At 44.4% G+C, this 17,870-nt stretch overlaps 1 long non-coding RNA gene across 1 annotated transcript; it reads left to right on the top strand.

The window, feature by feature from the left end:
- Window positions 1–13,986: 13,986 nt before the first annotated feature.
- Window positions 13,987–16,296, top strand: LOC125982552 (uncharacterized). Its single transcript, XR_007486432.2, has 3 exons — window positions 13,987–15,182; window positions 15,649–15,885; window positions 16,044–16,296. It is a non-coding gene; the product is annotated as an uncharacterized lncRNA (long non-coding RNA).
- Window positions 16,297–17,870: the final 1,574 nt, after the last annotated feature.

Genomic DNA, 17,870 nt, shown 5'->3' with positions numbered 1-17,870 from the left:
TTAGCAACGGATCTGTCACAATAATGCGACCAGCGCGGTGCAGTTGCGCGTTTGGTGACTCACTACACTGTAAAAAATTTACTGTGAAGTACTGTATTTCAAAAAACAGTTAAATACTGCGATTTCAGTTGTATTTACAGTATTAGATGTATTAACTCTATAATAAAAACCAGTTAAATACTGTGATTTCAGTTGTATTTACAGTATTAGATGTATTAACTGTATACAAAATAACATTTAAATACTGTGATTTCAGTTGTATTTACAGTATTAGATATTTTAACTGTATACTAAATAAATACTGTGATTTCAGTTGCATTTACAGTATTAGTTGTTTTACTGCAGAATAAATATCAATTAAATACTGCGATTTCAGTTGCATTTACATTACTGGTTTATTTACTGTACAAATAAATGAAGCAGTCATTTTTTAACGGTATTGTATATGGCAATGCAGTACTATTAACAGTAGGTAGCAGGTAATCATTGTAAATTAAGTTTCTCCCGCGCGCAGCAGAATAATATTAAATAACGACACAATAACGACCGTCGTACTGTCTCTGCTATTGCTTCAGTAAGTTTAAAAAAAGACCATCTGGTCAGTTAAAGTTACTGCTATCACAAGACAGCTAACAGTTAACATTACCCGTGGCTAGCTCTGTCTGCCCTCTCTCTCGCGATCGAAAAACAAGAGCTCTCTCGGAGCCGTTTTCGCTGCCAAACTGAAACAAATGAACACAGACGACGCAAACACATAGAAACGCAACAAAAAACACACAGCACTAGACAAAGCCTTGTTTAAGAAATGTTGTTGTCGGAGCAAGAGTTTCAAGCGATGTGATCGCGGTTTGTCCCGTTTACTTTGACGTGATTGGCCATTCGAAGCAAGACAGTTGAACTCTCTTGATCCTCATTGGACAAATTTATGTCAGCTCACGTCAGGCCATGTCCGCCAGTGAAAAAGAAAATGGAAAAAACTTAATGTTGATAAAAAAATGCCATGGTAAGTCATTATGAGTTAAAAGTCATAATGATTATATGATAATATGATAATTATTGATTTTATTATGAGATATTTTATATCTAATATATCTGTATACATATACATATGTATACATATTGTTGGATTTTGTCCACAATTTAGGGAGCGCGTTATCTGCGCCTCACAGCAAAACCCATTGTCAATCACCTGTTATCCAATTTACTCACTGCGTGCTTGTTTGATTTCTTCAGATTTAGGAAAATGCTAAGACACTGAAGCAGAAATTAGACTTACACAGGTTGGTTGAGTTCAATCACAATTCTTGTTCAAAAAGCTCTGTTTTCAGGAAAGTACAATACAGCGCTGGGCCCTTCAAGAACAGAAAGTCTCCATTCAGAAAAGGCAATGTTCAAGGTTCTTTGATCAGCTTATATTAAGTTGCGCATTGTGGGCCGAGATTGATGGGTGATGAGTCTTTGGGGTGGGTCTAGTTCGCCATGGGAGTGGGTGCTGGTTATGGGCGATTCGGTGTGTGTGGGGGCTGTTGTCTTCCATCCCGTCTTTCGGCCTTGGCGATCATCTTTGGCCGAGTCCTTGGCTGGCTCCCTCTGGCACCTGCTGGTTTTATCTTCACGTGACCTTCCTGTAAACATTCTTCTCCAATCTTGGACATACACTGTCGTACCTCATTCCTTCTTTGTTAGGCAAAATATTTCCCTCTGTGCAGAGCGTTCAGTAGCAATCAAAAACTGGCGTCTAGCATTAGTCAAAACATAAGATACAATCTAGTACTGAACGGTCAAGACGGCTCTGGCCGTGTCCATGATTTAGAGAAAAAACATCAGGCATGCATTACACAGTTCCTTAAGGGTCATTAAGCTATTTAGGCAATGTATCAAAAGTAATTTGTGTTAGGGTTTTTCAAATTATCCTTATCGTGTGATTATGTTGGAATGCAACCGGTAATAAATAACCTACCTTGTCTCATCCTACACAAGGTCGTAAAACATCCCCTGATATGTTTTGACTAGAGCACAAGGGCTTCCTATTCAGTCTACTCTTACCCCCACTCTTTCTCTTAATAAATATGTCCTTGCAGTTGGGAGAGTCCCAAACTTCATTCCTGTAGCGAGTGAACTCTCCACCTGCAGGTGTCTAAAAGAACTTGCTTGTCTCCCGTGTGGTTCTTGCAAAATAAGTTGGAGTGAGCAAATCTCTAACATTTTGGTGCCGAAACCCGGGACCTCTCATACCCATCATCTGGCTGACGGAGGACGACACGCTGTACACCGTCGACGGGCCAGTGTCCACTAGCCGGACCTGGTAAAGAAAGACCTGGGAAGGAAATTCTTCGCTGGGCCAGCATCTTAGGTCTGCCTTCGTCTGACAGAGGTGGATTGACGGGACCCGGCAGTGCAACGAACCAGGGGACAAGTAAGTTAAAGGCCTGAAGTTGTGTGATTGTGTTGTTGTTTGTGAAACGCGTAAGAAGGTAGAAGTGCACAGGAATAAGTAAATTTTGTGGAAGGAGGGGGTGTTGTAGAGTCCCCCTCTGGATGAGGTGTCTCTTTTGGAGCAGTGGTTCTCAAACTGTTTTAAAATCTCAGTACCTCCGTGGATCATTATTTGACGACCACTGTTCTAAGGAGTACAACCTCGCGTTGGCAGGGCTGGGGACAAGGACTTTTGTCTTTAGTTCCCAGGGAAGGTGGGGGGTGTTGTAGAGTCCCCTCACTGGATGAAGCAGCTCCTTTTTTTTTTTAAAAGGACGACTTCGCGTTGGCAGGGCTGGGGACAAGGACTGTTGTCTTTAGTTCCCAGGGAAGGTGGGGGGGTGTTGTAGAGTCCCCTCACTGGATGAAGCAGCTCCCTTTTTATGCAGAAAGGGAGGACTTCGCGTAGGCAGGGATAACTTGTGTGATTGAGTGTGTGACTGGTAGGATAAATTGACTAAATAGCAGTTCTAGCATTGATCCACGGCAATAATATACAGGCTAGTAATTTGTTATAAGGTCAATTTAAACCTGCATTGAGGATCCTCAAAGACATAATTAAATAAATAAGTAATCATACTAATAATAATAATAATATTTTTGAGAAAAAGAAATTGTATAACCTAAAACTACTAGAATTAAGATGGGAAATAAAAACGTTAAATCTCTACCTCTTGACGGAGATGAGAAGTACATGGCGAGTAGATTTCTTAATTGTATGCAATATATGCCGAAGTGGAAGAAAAAGTATGGAGTAGAAGGGAAGTTGAGAGTTGAAGTGTGGAAGATAGTAGTTGATGTTTTAGAAGAGAGTGTGGATAAAAAGAAAAATGGACTGAAAAAGAAAAGAAAAGAGAGAGAATTGGATTGTGCTAAAATGTGGTTGAAAGCTTCACAAGAGAGAAAAGAACAAATCCAAAAGACAAAAGATAGAAAGATGAAAGGTGATGAGGCTGAGACTATGTTTGTTAGGCCGGAAGACAATGAGGCCACAGTGCGCAGGCGCACTGCCGCGGCCACGGCTCCAGCCGAAACTGAAGGCGCAGCTCAAGCAGAGGAGCAAGAGGGGCCTTCCGCTCGTACGCAAAACTTGTATCCAAGCTTAACAAACCTTCAGCCCCCCCTCATATAACAGCAAAAGAAGTCAGGGTCACAGTATTAGAAGTCCTGTACAAACAAGAAGTTTGACCACTGCTGCTAAATTTTCTCAAAATGTAGACAATGTTGATGTGTGCCCAATGATACAGGTGCCAAACCCTATTGTAGGGGAAAGCCAACCCCCACATACATATGTTTTCCGGCCATGGACTCTGAAAGAGGCAAGAAAAGCAGTTGAAGGGGTTACCCCTGTTGCTGAAGACCCAGATATATGGGCAGAGGACATGGCTGGAATTATACATTCCTATAAAATGAATGGACATGAGGCAGGAGAAGCTGCAATGTCCTCCTTGGGAAAAGACTGGGCAAAGGTTAGAGGAAATTATACAGGTAGAAATAATCAAGGGCCTTTTCCCTATCCCGTTGAGGGAAATCAATTGGGAGGGGAGTATGCAGCACAATGGAATGGTCTTGTGCAAAGAGTGCGAACTATATTTCAAAGACGAGCGAATTATGGTCATTTGGCAGGAATAAAACAGAAGCCTGGCGAAGATACTGATGATTTTCGTTTGAGATTTGAAAAAGAATTCAGGGTGCATAGTGGCATCCCATTCAATGATACAGCTGAGAGTGCTTATCAACAACAGCTTAAAAATGCGCTCCTCACTAATTTCCGCCCTGAAATAGGCAACTGGGTGAAGAAACATTTGGTGGAAGTGGATGTTGCAAGTGTGACAACAACTATGCAATGGGCCAGACATGCTGAAAAAGTGATCAAAAAAGGCAAAGGTTCTGATGTATTTCATCTAGATAATGATGATGAACTAGATGAAGATACAACAGTCTTCTTCCAAGGGTCCCAGCAAGGCAGAGGAAGAGGAAGAGGCCAACAAGGTCGCAGGCCGCCATATAATTCAAAACCCCCACGAGATTCTGACAACTGTTGGAACTGTGGGAAACGTGGACACTGGTCAAAAGACTGTTTTAGAAAAAAACATAACCAATCAAAGGGTGGAGGAAGAGGCAGAGGAAAGGCCAAATTTTCAGCATGACTAGACCCCCCCCCCCCCCCCCCTTTGACCTTTGGTGCTCCTATAGAGGAAGAAATAGTAGATGTCCATACAGCATGGGACATTCTGAGTGCATTAAAAGAAAAACCATATGTTACTCTAAACATTGGAGGCAGTGATGTCGAGTTTTTGTGTGATACCGGGGCTTGTAAAACCTTGATAAAAACTAAAGTCCCAAATCTAAAGGCCTCCCAAAATACTATTTGGGTGAAATCTGCTGATGGGCAGGTACACAAGGAGAGTATCTCTAATCCAGTTGAAGTGAGAGATAAGGAAACTGAAAGCATGGCTTCAGTTTCGATTGTCCTATCCCCAAAATGTCCCATAAACCTGTTGGGACGAGATCTGATGACTCGGTTGGGAATTACAATAATTCCAGTAAAGGATGGCATGCGAGCATGTAGAGTGAGAGATGTGGACTCATATGCTGCACAAGCAGGTGAACAGATTTGCTGCTCCTATGCCATCCCTCCTGAACGAAATCCTAAACTCCCAAGCAGATTGCTGAGTGAAGCTCGAAAACAATTGTCCCAACCTGAATCAGAAATGACTTGTAATGAATTACATGTCACCATGAATATTCTCACTGATCCACAAGATGACTATATTGGAAGTTTTCTCAGCGACACAGAAGTAACTTTAACAATCACTGCTCTGTACACTGATCGCAGGTCATTTGCAGCTGCTGCTGTGCTCCTGCCCGTTCCTCAGAAAGACAGATACAAATTGTCGGCTGTACCCCACATCTCATTGTTTAAACCTCACAGTGTAACGTGGGCAGATGTGGGTTTCCGAATTAAACTTGCTGGATCTGTGACTGATTATGAGGACAAAGGTGATGGGTGGAGCTACAGTAACAGTTGTGACGTGTGGAAGCAAACAGTGTGTGAAGTAGCTGTAGGCAGAGCAGGCGTTTGTGCGCTTTCTGTCACGTCTCGTCCCCAACTGCTCCACTATGTGTCTGTTGTCTTGGTTTCTGTCTGTGTGCTCGCCCCTCCCCTCCTGTGTGCCCATGATCAGTGTTATTGTTCCCATCTGCCTCTCGTTACCTGTCGTGTATAAAAGTCCTGTCTGCCCCTCACTCCCTGTCGGATCATTGTTGTTTTGTTGTCGTGTCGTCTTCATGTCCTTTTGGTTCCTGTCGGTTTCAAGTATGTTTTGGTTGGGAAGTCATTTTGTTTTGTTAAGTCATGTCAGTTTACCGAGTCTGTATTTTGAGTTCCGCCAATAAACCCTGGTCCAAGCTGCACTTGGTCGCCATTTCCATCCGTTCGTGACAGAATGATCCGACCATCACAGCGACCAGCGCTTGGACCCCCCTTCACCACCAGCTCCCGGTGCGACGCCCGATCCACATCCGAGCATGTTCCAGCGCCATGGACTTGCAGCCGCCATCGGATCTTGCTCCAGCGACGCCGGACTCACGGCCGCCATCGGAGTTCCTCCCGGCACCATCGCCTCTGCGGCCGTCATCGGACTTCGCTGCCGCGACGCCGGACCCGCGGCCGCTATCGGAGTGCCTCCCGGCGCCATCGGACTCGCGGCCACCACCGGGCTCCATCCCAGCGTTGCAGGACCTGCGGGCGTCGCCAGTTTTCGGGCCAGCTGCGCCGGACCCGCGATCGTCCCTGGCCCCACTCTCACTGCTGTGGTGCGTGGTGGCTCATGCTGCTGCCACAGCTCCGCCTTCCGATTGACGCTGATCGCGATCTGGACTTTTAAATTCTGCCGATTGCGGCGCTGACTTTCGTATGCCGCTGATTGCGGTTCTGTTTCCCCGAGTCGCCGCAGAGTGCGGTTGTGTTTCCCCGAGTTTCCGCCGATTGCGGTTCTGTCCCCGAGTTTCCGCCGATTGCGGTTCTGCTCCTGAGTCGCCGCCCGAGTGCGGTTCTGTTCCTCAAGTCGCCGCCAGAGTGCGGTTCTGTCCCCCAAGTCACCGCCAGAGTGCGGTTCTGTCCCCCAAGTCGCCGCCCGAGTGCGGTTCTGTCCCCCAAGTCGCCGCCCGAGTGCAGTTCTGTCCCCCAAGTCGCCGCCCGAGTGCGGTTCTGTCCCCCAAGTCGCCGCCCGAGTGCGGTTCGGTTCCCCAAGTCGCCGCCCGAGTGCGGTTCGGTTCCCCAAGTCGCCGCCCGAGTGCGGTTATGTCCCCCAAGTTGCCGCCCGAGTGCGGTTCTGTTCCCCAAGTCGCCGCCCGAGTGCGGTTCGGTTCCCCAAGTCGCCGCCCGTGTGCGGTTCGGTCTCCCAAGTCGCCGCCCGAGTGCGGTTCTGTCCCCGAAGTCGGCGCCCGAGTGCGGTTCGGTTCCCCAAGTCGCCGCCCGAGCGCGGTTCGGTTCCCCAAGTCGCCGCCCGAGTGCGGTTCAGTTTCCCTAGTCGCCGCCCGAGTGCGGTTCGGTTCCCCTAGTTTTTTTTGGGGACGTCGGGAGCCGTCCCTTGTGGGGGGGGGTTCTGTCACGTCTCGTCCCCAACTGCTCCACTATGTGTCTGTTGTCTTGGTTTCTGTCTGTGTGCTCGCCCCTCCCCTCCTGTGTGCCCATGATCAGTGTGATTGTTCCCACCTGCCTCTCGTTACCTGTCGTGTATAAAAGTCCTGTCTGCCCCTCACTCCCTGTCGGATCATTGTTGTTTTGTTGTCGTGTCGTCTTCATGTCCTTTTGGTTCCTGTCGGTTTCAAGTATGTTTTGGTTGGGAAGTCATTTTGTTTTGTTAAGTCATGTCAGTTTACCGAGTCTGTATTTTGAGTTCCGCCAATAAACCCTGGTCCAAGCTGCACTTGGTCACCATTTCCATCCGTTCGTGACACTTCCCTGACTAGTTGACATTTTTTGAATGAAAAGGAGGAGGGGGAATTGGCTGGGCTTCCTGAAAAACTGTGGACCAAGGGCCCATCTGATGTAGGACTTTCCAACTCCATTTCCAACTCTTATCTTGCCAGACTACAATAAAACCTTTGTGCAAACAGCAGACTGCAGGAATGGTTTTATGACCTCAGTGTTGCTGCAGAGTCATGGCAGCAAACTAAGACCAATTGCATTTTATTAAAAAAAACTGGATCCAGTGGCTCTGTCTTTGCCAGACTGTGTCCAAGCAGTATGCGCGGCGGCGCTTGCAGTGAGACAATCTGCAGATGTGGTGCTCTTTCACAAAATGGAGCTGCTGGTTCCACATGCTGTAGATGTGTTGCTGCTGCAAAGCAAAATGAACTTTTTGTTGCCAGCCAGACATCTGTCCTACACTGCTATACTTCTGTCACAACCACACATCGTGATAAAGAGGTGCACAATCCTTAACCCAGCAACGTTGATCCCGTTGCCAGGGGATGGAACACCACATAACTGTTTGGATGCTACAGAACATCTACAGCTGCCCAGAGAAGATTTAAGTGACACGCCACTTGACAAGGGGGAAAAGTGGTTTGTGGATGGATCATGTTCAAAGGATCCTAAAGGAAACAATCAAAGTGGTTATGCAATTGTGAAATTGCCAAACCAGATTGTTGAAGCAGAGAAGCTTCCATACACCAGGTCAGCACAGGCGGCTGAGCTAATTGCACTAACAAGAGCTTGTCAATTAGCGGAAGATAAGGAAGTCACCGTATACACAGATAGTCAATATGCGTTTTCTACTCTGTTCTATTTTGCAAAACAATGGGAGCGCAGAGGGATGACAACATCAACCGGTAAGCCGGTTACCCATGTCTCCTTGTTAAAAGACTTGTTGCAGGCCATTCTTTTACCTGCTAAACTAGCTGTGTGTAAATGTGCTGCTCACACCACTGGCAGAGATGAAGTCTCAAATGGAAACAGATTAGCAGACAAAATTGCAAAAGAAGCAGCTGCAGGGAGACATGGCCATGAATTTTTTTAATGGGTTTAGAGGACACACAACTCATAGATAAGACTGTACTGACAGATATGCAGGGCAATGCTCCAATGGTGGAAAAACGAATGTGGACGACAAAAGGTGCAATAGTGGATACAGATAATATCCACCGCATCAATGACAAACCTGTTTTACCAAAATCACTTTTTAAGGCAGCAGCGCTTGCGACACATGGGCCTTGCCATGTGTCGACAGGAGGGATGAAGTCTATCATAGATCAACAATTCACTACCTTTGGTTTAGATGCTTACTTAAAAAAAAATTGTAAAGCATGTCCTGTTTGTGTGAAACATAATCCACAAGGAAACATGAGACCTAAGAGAGGCTCATTTCCAAAACCCTCTTATCCATTTCAAATCATGCATATGGATTTTATTGAACTCACACAAAGTGGACCTCACAAATACTGCCTAGTGATGATTGATGCATTTTCCAAATGGGTGGAAATAGTTCCATCTAAACACGCAGATGCCTTAACAGTGGCAAAAGCCATCTGCAAAACCATCATACCAACTCATGGCATCCCCCAAACCGTTTACAGTGACAATGGTCCACACTTTGTGAACCAAGTTGTGCAGAACATGGCTGTACAACTTGGAATAACGTTAAAAAACCACTGTGCTTGCCATCCTTCGAGCGCAGGCCTGGTTGAACGGGCAAACTTTACCATCAAAAGCAGGTTGAAAAAATGCATGGAAACAACAGGCAGACCTTGGCCAGAGTGCCTTGACTTAGTGAAGCTCTATATGAGAATTACTCCCACTTCCGAAGGACTAACACCTTTTGAAATCATACATGGGAGACCATACAGACTACCAGTGTTCCCTGCAGATTTGCAAAAAGCAGACGAAGAACAGACCTTGGCAGATTATCTAATCAGGACGCTCAAACTGAAAGATGTGTCCAATGCAAATTTACTGCCGCCTGATCTCTCCCCCTCACAGGTGGACAACCCTACCAATCCAGGAGACTGGGTCTACATCAAGGTCATCAAAAGAAAGAACTGGGCCAGCCCACGGTGGGAGGGACCGTTTCAAGTTTTGCTTGCTACTCCCACGGCGGTTAAGATTTCTCAACGGCCCAGTTGGATTCACCTCAGCCACTGCAAGTTGCAGAGAGTGCTGGACCCCTAATTTGGAGTGGTGGGGAAGCCTGACTACAAAGAAGCCCCATCGTTTAGGGTGAGGCGTCTCAATGTTGGTGAAGAATCCATCGATCCCCACTCCGCTAGGCGAGGGGATGTCCCGGTGTCTCTGCCATCCTAGTAGCAACGGGGCTCCATATGCCAGATGGATCCTCTGCTGCGTTGTGGTTGGAGCGTGCTATGGTCTATTGACTTATCTGAACAGACCAAAAGACAATGTTGCCCGTGGAAAACGATGGTCGCATGATGAGAACTTTGAGGACTGGTCATGGGACCCCAGAAACCCATACGAAACCAACACTTGGTACCGGTATGTCAAGTTCACTGTGAGAGCTCACACACAGGAGGGGTGTTATGTGTGTTCGAAACTCCCCCCTTCCTCCACGCAAGTTCGCTTGGAGGCCAGAGCAATGAATGTCACTGAAGCAAAATGTATGGCATCCATGGGAGGAGTTGGATATCAGCACCGTGCTGTCACAGTCAGTGATGCCGACCCTTACCGCCCTGGACTTGCTGACGGTGCCTGTGATCAGCTATTCTGGACAAATCTCAATGTGACTGTTAGAGGACGAACAATACCACAAGTGGCCTACACAGAGAGACCAGCTGGAGTGAATTACACGTTACATCCAAGGTAACAGGACCCACGTCTGCATTAACGACGACTGATCGACAGGAGGAAACTGGATGGGAGCTTTGGACATCACCGATGAGTGTCAAGATAAGAGAGCCATTTCAGGTGGTGAGGGCTCTCCAACCAACATGGCTACACCATCGAACGGAACATACTTCATACAGAATGGCTGGTGGCTTTGTGGTCACAAGGTTTATCCGATGCTGCCCGCCAACTGGACAGGAGTGTGTGCACCAGTGTGGGTGACGGACCACACCTACAGGATACGAGATCATCAGCTGACAGAAGCACACAACTCTTCTGGACGTCGACGCAGGGCAGTTGCAACCTTCGACCCTCATGACCCTGTCTGGGGTGCAAACGTTCCAGAAGACCATAAAGTATGGTCCGTCGGAGACAGAGTTGTCCTTGCGCTCTTTACTCAGATTGGGGTTGGGAGACTATCGCTCTTCATCGAGACACTGAACTATTGGTTTCAATCCTTTGTGAATCTCTCACTGCAAATCAACGATGGACAAAATAGAGAGATTCAGACTGATGGTCTTGCAAAACACTTCTGGACTTGTTGACGGCAGCGCAAGGTGGTGTGTGCCACATCATTGGGACTTCCTGTTGCACATACATACCAGGAGAAAATGACACCCACATCAACGACGCCATGAATTCACTGAAGAACTTACAGCAGGCCATGTCTAATGACAAGGTCCCACATCAGTTTGATTTCTTTTCGTGGCTATTCTCTGGCAACTGGTGGCAACTGCTTTTGAAATTGCTGTCTCCTGTGCTCGTTGTGCTGGTGGTGTTGTGCTTGTTTACGTCCTGCGTTATCCCTTGTTTGAAGTCTGCTGTGTCGAAGTTTGTGTCCTCTACTGTAGCCCAAGTTCATATACAACTTCTTAGAGATGACGGATGTGATGACGATAATGACACGTGGATTGCGTAGATGCTGTTCTGTTGAGCATGTTTTACAGAAACTTGATGATTTGACCATCGAAAATGCTTCGCAAGTGATGGATACAATGATGTACTGTTTCTGTGTTTTTGTTTTGTTTTTTATTGTTAGCATTCTGGTCGCCTTAGGCAAAGGGACCGTGTAAGAATTTTCCTGCTCATAACATCTGGCCGGCAGGTTTTTCGCTTACACAATAAGTTTGATCTAGGGTATCAAGGTAATGCCTCATCTTCACTGGAAAGTGTTGCTATCATTGTTTGTTGTTTTTTATTTTTACTATTCTTCTTTCTTCATTATACATATATATGTGTGTTTTTTTTTTACTTGTCTTTGTTGTTTGCGGTGGCATAATCATATGATAAAACAGGAGGGAGATGTTAGGGTTTTTCAAATTATCCTTATCGTATGATTATGTTGGAATGCAACCGGTAATAAATAACCTACCTTGTCTCATCCTACACAAGGTCGTAAAACATCCCCTGATATGTTTTGACTAGAGCACAAGGGCTTCCTATTCAGTCTACTCTTACCCCCACGCTTTCTCTTAATAAATATGTCCTTGCAGTTGGGAGAGTCCCAGACTTCATTCCTGTAGCGAGTGAACTCTCCACCTGCAGGTGTCTAAAAGAACTTGCTTGTCTCCCGTGTGGTTCTTGCAAAATAAGTTGGAGTGAGCAAATCTCTAACAATTTGTTATTTCAAAGTGCTCAGAAATATATATCAGATCATAAAGTTATAAAAACCTTTCTCATCACCACTTATCAAAAATGTCTAGTTATGTCTTCTTTATTGATTTGGTGTGTAGGTATAATTATATGCTTAAAATGTTTCTTTTATTTATTTAATATGTGAATATACTTGTCTGCTCATGTATTTTATTCAATGAGGTTTGAGCATATCTGTTTTTGTAGCTAGGCAGGACTTTTTGTATTTCGACCCCGTTCCTTCACTAGGCAGGACTTTTTGTATTTTGACCCCATTCCTTCAATATATATATATTTAAAACGAAAATTATATATATATATATATATATATATATATATATATATATATATATATATATATATATATATATATATATATATAAGCAGGACATGACGACAGCAAAACAGTACGACAACAAACGTGACGACAGACGTGACGACAGACGTGACGACACGAAAACAATCCGACAGGGGTGTGACACGCAGACAGGACTTATATACGCGACAGGTAACGAGAGGCAGGTGACTGTGAGTAGTTCATAGATTGGGAGTAGACACAGGAAGGGAGGGGCGAGCACACAGACACTGACATAAACATTTAAATCTGTTCAATGAGTCTCTCGGGTGGCTTGACTCTTCTTGAAGATTTTCTGATTGCTGGCTCTTGTGCATGGTTAGGTAACGCATGTGGTGGAGTTTTGAGTGTGTTTTGAGCTTGTTCAGCAGCCTCAGATCTCTGTTCTCCAGTTGCAGTTTCTTTTAGAAGATCTCTATGATTTCGTCTCAGAATAGCTCCAGCTTCTGTTTGAATGGTATACAACCTTGGTTGAACTTCACTTAGCACATTTGCTTTTTGTGTCCATGTGTTTGTTTTGTCTCTAAACCTCACTTGGTCTCCAGCATACAGTTCAGGTAAGTTCCTTGTTCATCTATCATAATAAAACTTCTGCTTTGCTCCTTGAACTTCTTCATGCTTTTTCCCTCCTTCGTCTTAAGCGAGTCATCCTGAGAGGGCAGATTTGATCTCAGTCGTCGTCCCATAAGTAGCTGCGCTGGCAACACACCACACTCAAGTGGTGTTGTGCAGTATACTAGCATGCTCTGGAAGAAGTCAGTTTCACTCTCGTGCCTTGCTCATCAGTCTCTTTACAATTTGGACTGACTTTTCCACCAGGCCGTTGGACAGTGGATAATGAGGACTTGATGTCGTGTGAACAAAGTCCCAAGTCTCTGCAAATCGTCTGAACTTCATGTTGGCAAATTGTGATCCATTGTCTGTCACAACTTCAGCCGGTACGCCGTGTCTTGCAAATATTGCCTTTATGGATGTAATCACAGCTTCTGCAGTCGTAGTATGCAATCTACAGACCTCTGGGTACAGGGAGTAGTAGTCTGTGACCACCATGTAGTCCTTGCCTCCAGAAACAAAAAGATCAGCACCCACCTTCTGATAAGGTCGGTCTGGCACCGGGTGTGGCTTGAGTGGCTCTGCAGGATTGCTTACTTAATACTTCAAACATGTTGAGCAGTTTGACACCTCATTTGTACCAGCCTGATTAATCCGTGGCCAATACATAACCTCACGTGCTCTCTTTTCGCATTTTTCGATTCCAAGATGCCCTGTATGGATCTTTTTGAGCATCTCACCTCGAAGACTCTTTGGAAAAACTATCTTGCTTCCCTTATAGATGATGCCTTCCGCCACGGACAGTTCTGCTCTGACATTCCAGTACTCCTGAATAACAGCCGGACTGTCCTGTTTACAGTTGGGCCATCCATCTGTGACAGTTTTGTATAGCGTTCTTAGTGTGTCATCTTCGCATGTTTCCTTTATTATGAGTTCCATTTCTTTCACCAGGCTGTTAGGACCCTGAACTCGCTACCCCCTTCTGCGTAGCGTGCGGCACTGTTGCGCTATTTTCTGGAATGTCTGCTGTACGCGCACTTGCTCCTTTTTTGCTCCTCTTATTTATTTATTTATCTATTTATTTATTGTGTTATTTATTCATTATTTATTCAGCACGCTGTTGTTTACTTGTTTGTCTGTTGTCTGCCATGTCTTGTCACCGTGGGATAGGGGGGAACGAAATTTCGGTTTCTTTGTGTGTCTTTGGCATGTGGAGAAATTGACAATAAAGCTGACTTTGACTTTGACTTTGATTTTTCCATCCGAAACAGGCAATGCATTTGTGATCATGTTAACGTGGACTTGTACATCATTGTCCATTTTGGAGTAAGTTGGCTCTTTTGGGCTAACAGCCCTGGACAATGTGTCAGCTGAGTACATCATCTTATCAGGAGTGTACATCACATTGAGTGTGTAGCGTTGCAGCCGGATCATCATTCTCTGTATTCTCAGTGGACAGTCATTCAGCGGCTTCTGGAACAACGCAAGCAATGGTTTATGGTCAGTCTCAACACAGATTACTTGCCCTGGAACAAAATGGTGAAACCTTTCGCAGGCATATGTTATGCTGAGCAGTTCTTTTTCAATCTGTGCATATCTTGTCTCCGCATCCGTCATGGATCGTGAAGCATATGCAACAGGCTACCAATTACCATATTTCTGCATGAGTACTGCTCCAAGTCTACTTTGTGATGCATCTGATGAGATTTTAATGGGTCTCGCAGAGACCTTCAGAATAGAACTTCAGAATGGGCTCTTCTGTGAGCAATTTCTTCAGTTCGCACCATGATTTCTCATGTTCATAATTCCACTCCCATTCTATTTTCTTTTCAGTCAGCTGTCTGAATGGCGCCATCTTTTCAGAAAGGTTGGGTATAAATTTTCCCATGTAGTTAATCATCAAAGTCAAAGTCAAAGTCTGCTTTATTGTCAATATATTCACATGTCAAGACATACAAAGAGATCGAAATTTCGTTTCCTACTATTAGGTGGCGGGCCGAAGCGCGCTAGAGGCTTTCTTTAGTGAAATGATTGATCTGGTTAAAGGGAGGACGTGATATTTTAATATGACCTACATAGTTTTTTTATTAACACATTTCTGATTGTTGGGAGCTGTTTTGTTGTCATCGTTTTATGAAAATCAATGTTTAATTTCGAAACGCAACAGGGACTGCTGCAAAGGGGTCCTTGCTGCAGAACCAATCAAAACTCATAACAACGTCACGTGACTTGGTGTCTCCCAATGGAATTCCTCCAACTCAGGAACTAAGAAGTAAATATTGCCTCCGCTCTATTGACAACAATGGACTTTGATCGCACTTGGTAAGTTCTTATTTAATATAAATGCATATTGAAAATGGCTAAGGATAGCCCCGGGACTAAGAACGTGCAGTGTGAAAAGCCCTAAAATTTTGGCTTCAGAGATCACACATCACTAATTTACGTTATAGATAGTAGCTACAATAACTCCTGGTTTTGCCTTACCATCTTTCTCAGATAGTAATCTAACATAAACGTTAGTCAAACAACCCTAACCCAATGCTAATAATAGTTGTTTCACATTCTTGTTGGGTGTTACACTAGCATGTTGTGGGTAGTGGAATACCATTAAACTAGACCAAAGAGCGGATCATAGTGGTAGCGAAAATTTATATTTGTAACGCAATAACAACATTGCCATTTATTACTAACAGTGTTCTGACAGTCCAAACACACACACATGTCTGTACAAGGTAGGTCGTTTGATTTGCACGTGCATCTCCCCTTCATACATTGTGTTTTTTTGCAGGAGCAGTACACAAATTCAAGGATTCCGACTGGGGCTGGAGGAAGTGACATCCAGTCAATCTCAAAGAAGTCTCCTTTTATCCTCCTTTTATTTGTATTTTATAGTGGACTACATCAGTGTTTCCCAACCAGTGTGCCGCGGCACACTGGTGTGCCGTGAGAGATGTTCAGCTGTGCCGTGAGAAATTGTCCAACATTAAATACCGAGCGAATTGTAAACAGGATTACCAAACCACAGGTCAGTTAACGCAAGGCTAATCGTGCATGCGTGGCAAATCGGAGAATTTTGAGATTTGATGTTGTGGCATCGGCACATACTCAGTTTATGTGTGTGTGTTGCTGTTAGTGTTGGCTCATGAGTGAACGATTCGTTCAAAAGAACAATTTTTATTTCAGTGAACAAGAGTGAAGGAATCACTTCCTGAAGCGAAACGAAGAAGAAAATGACGTTTTCGTTCCGATGGAAATCAGAGCATGTAGTTCAACGGGAGAACCTGGATTGTTCCTAAAAAAGTAAACAAAGCCATATTGATTCTTTTGGATTCTGATCACAATCACTTTCAATAGTTTATTTCTTACACTGTCTAAAACCTTTTTTCAAAAACTGTCACTTTCATTTACAAAAGAAATACAATTTAAATAATATTTAGTATTTATCTTTATTCAATTATTCGACTCTCCATACTGTTAGGTTACCGATTCTAGTTATTGATCTGACTCCAAATTGCGATCAACACTTAACACATAAATTGCTATGTCCTAATCCACACACTGGCGCACCTAACAATTTTGCGAGTTCGTTCTGTCAAAGAGAAGACCAGTAGATCAATTAGACCAAATTTACCAATTATTTATTCCTGACAAAGCGCACTAATACAGGCCTGGGTCCCGGGTCCCTCACACTAAAACTCGTGCGTTTTTGTGACCACCAAAAGACGACACATTCTTCCGGGTTGCCCAGTTTTAAAGAAACACAATATGAATATTAAAGCATGCAAAATATTGTGAGATGATTGGTCGATGGCCATCTCCTCCCCGTGTCGGTGCTATCGCGGAGGTCAGGTGGTTGGAATTTCCCGCGAAGTCCGAGCCACATAGACGTGCTGTTGTTCTCATTCCTTAACGACCTTGAGGTGTTCTCTCGTCCGGTACTCCCTGTCTGGGCCTATACACAACACTTCCAAGAAAACAAGTTCATGCAGTTTGCCTGCACATTCTTCGCCCCCCACCAATCCACACGAGCACTCTAATACTAGATATTAATATGATTATAAGTTTAACACAACCTTAAAAAATATGTTTTCAAACTCCCAAAAGCACATTTCCCTTTAATACATATATAGGAATAGGTCTTTTGTTGTAATATAACTGATTTTAATATAGAAGCTGATGTAACACTTAACAGATTTTTGTTAGTGGTGTGCCTCGAGATTTTTTCCAATGAAAAGGTGTGCCGTGAATGAAAAAAGGTTGGGAAACACTGGACTACATCATATGGTGTCAAATCCTCAACAAAGACAAAGTCATGTTTTGACAGCTTCTGGAATTTGAGAAAAGGATAGGAGGTTTGGAGTCTCACTTTCAAGGAAGCAGATTTGTAAGAGGAAATGTCAATGCCTTCGGTGTCAAATACAGATTTCCTAAACAGGGCTGTTAACTTTGAGAGCTTAAGCAACTTCCATTCCTTTAACAACCTCTCCTCCATCACTGTTTCACAGAAGTGTTTGTATCCTTTTTGATACAGTACTCATGTCTTGGTCATTTCTCTTGTGCAGAAAACGTGTGTAGTCTCTGTAGCATCTAAAATGGTACTTTGCCTCTGCAGCAACCAGATCCACCCCACGTATGTGGATGAGCAGGTTCTCATCTTTAAGGGCCTCTGCTGCATCACACAGCCTATCAGCAGCTGTCAATGTTTCACAAGATGTGATCCTCTCCTTGACCTTCTTCCAGTATTTATCTCGTCTGCATATTATGCATAAGACTGGAAGGAGATGGGATTTTTTTTTTTTGTTGGTGGTAGTGGCCGTTGCTGAGCGGAGGAGTCTACTCTTTGGTAGTCCTGTATCATGCTCAGCTACGTGTGCCTCTGCATCGTCTATGGGATGGGGGGGTTAGATAGAGAGATAATGTGATGACTACCGTAATTTCCGGTGTATAAGCCGTGACTTTTTTCCAAAATTTTGAACCCTGCGGCTTATAGTCAGGTGCGGCTTATATAAG

The sequence above is a fragment of the Syngnathus scovelli genome, chromosome 15, assembly GCF_024217435.2.
Source record: "Syngnathus scovelli strain Florida chromosome 15, RoL_Ssco_1.2, whole genome shotgun sequence".
In the NCBI taxonomy this organism is placed as follows: Eukaryota; Metazoa; Chordata; class Actinopteri; order Syngnathiformes; family Syngnathidae; genus Syngnathus; species Syngnathus scovelli.
Note: the sequence above shows the minus strand (reverse complement) of the source record. Positions and strands in the feature narration are given on the sequence as shown.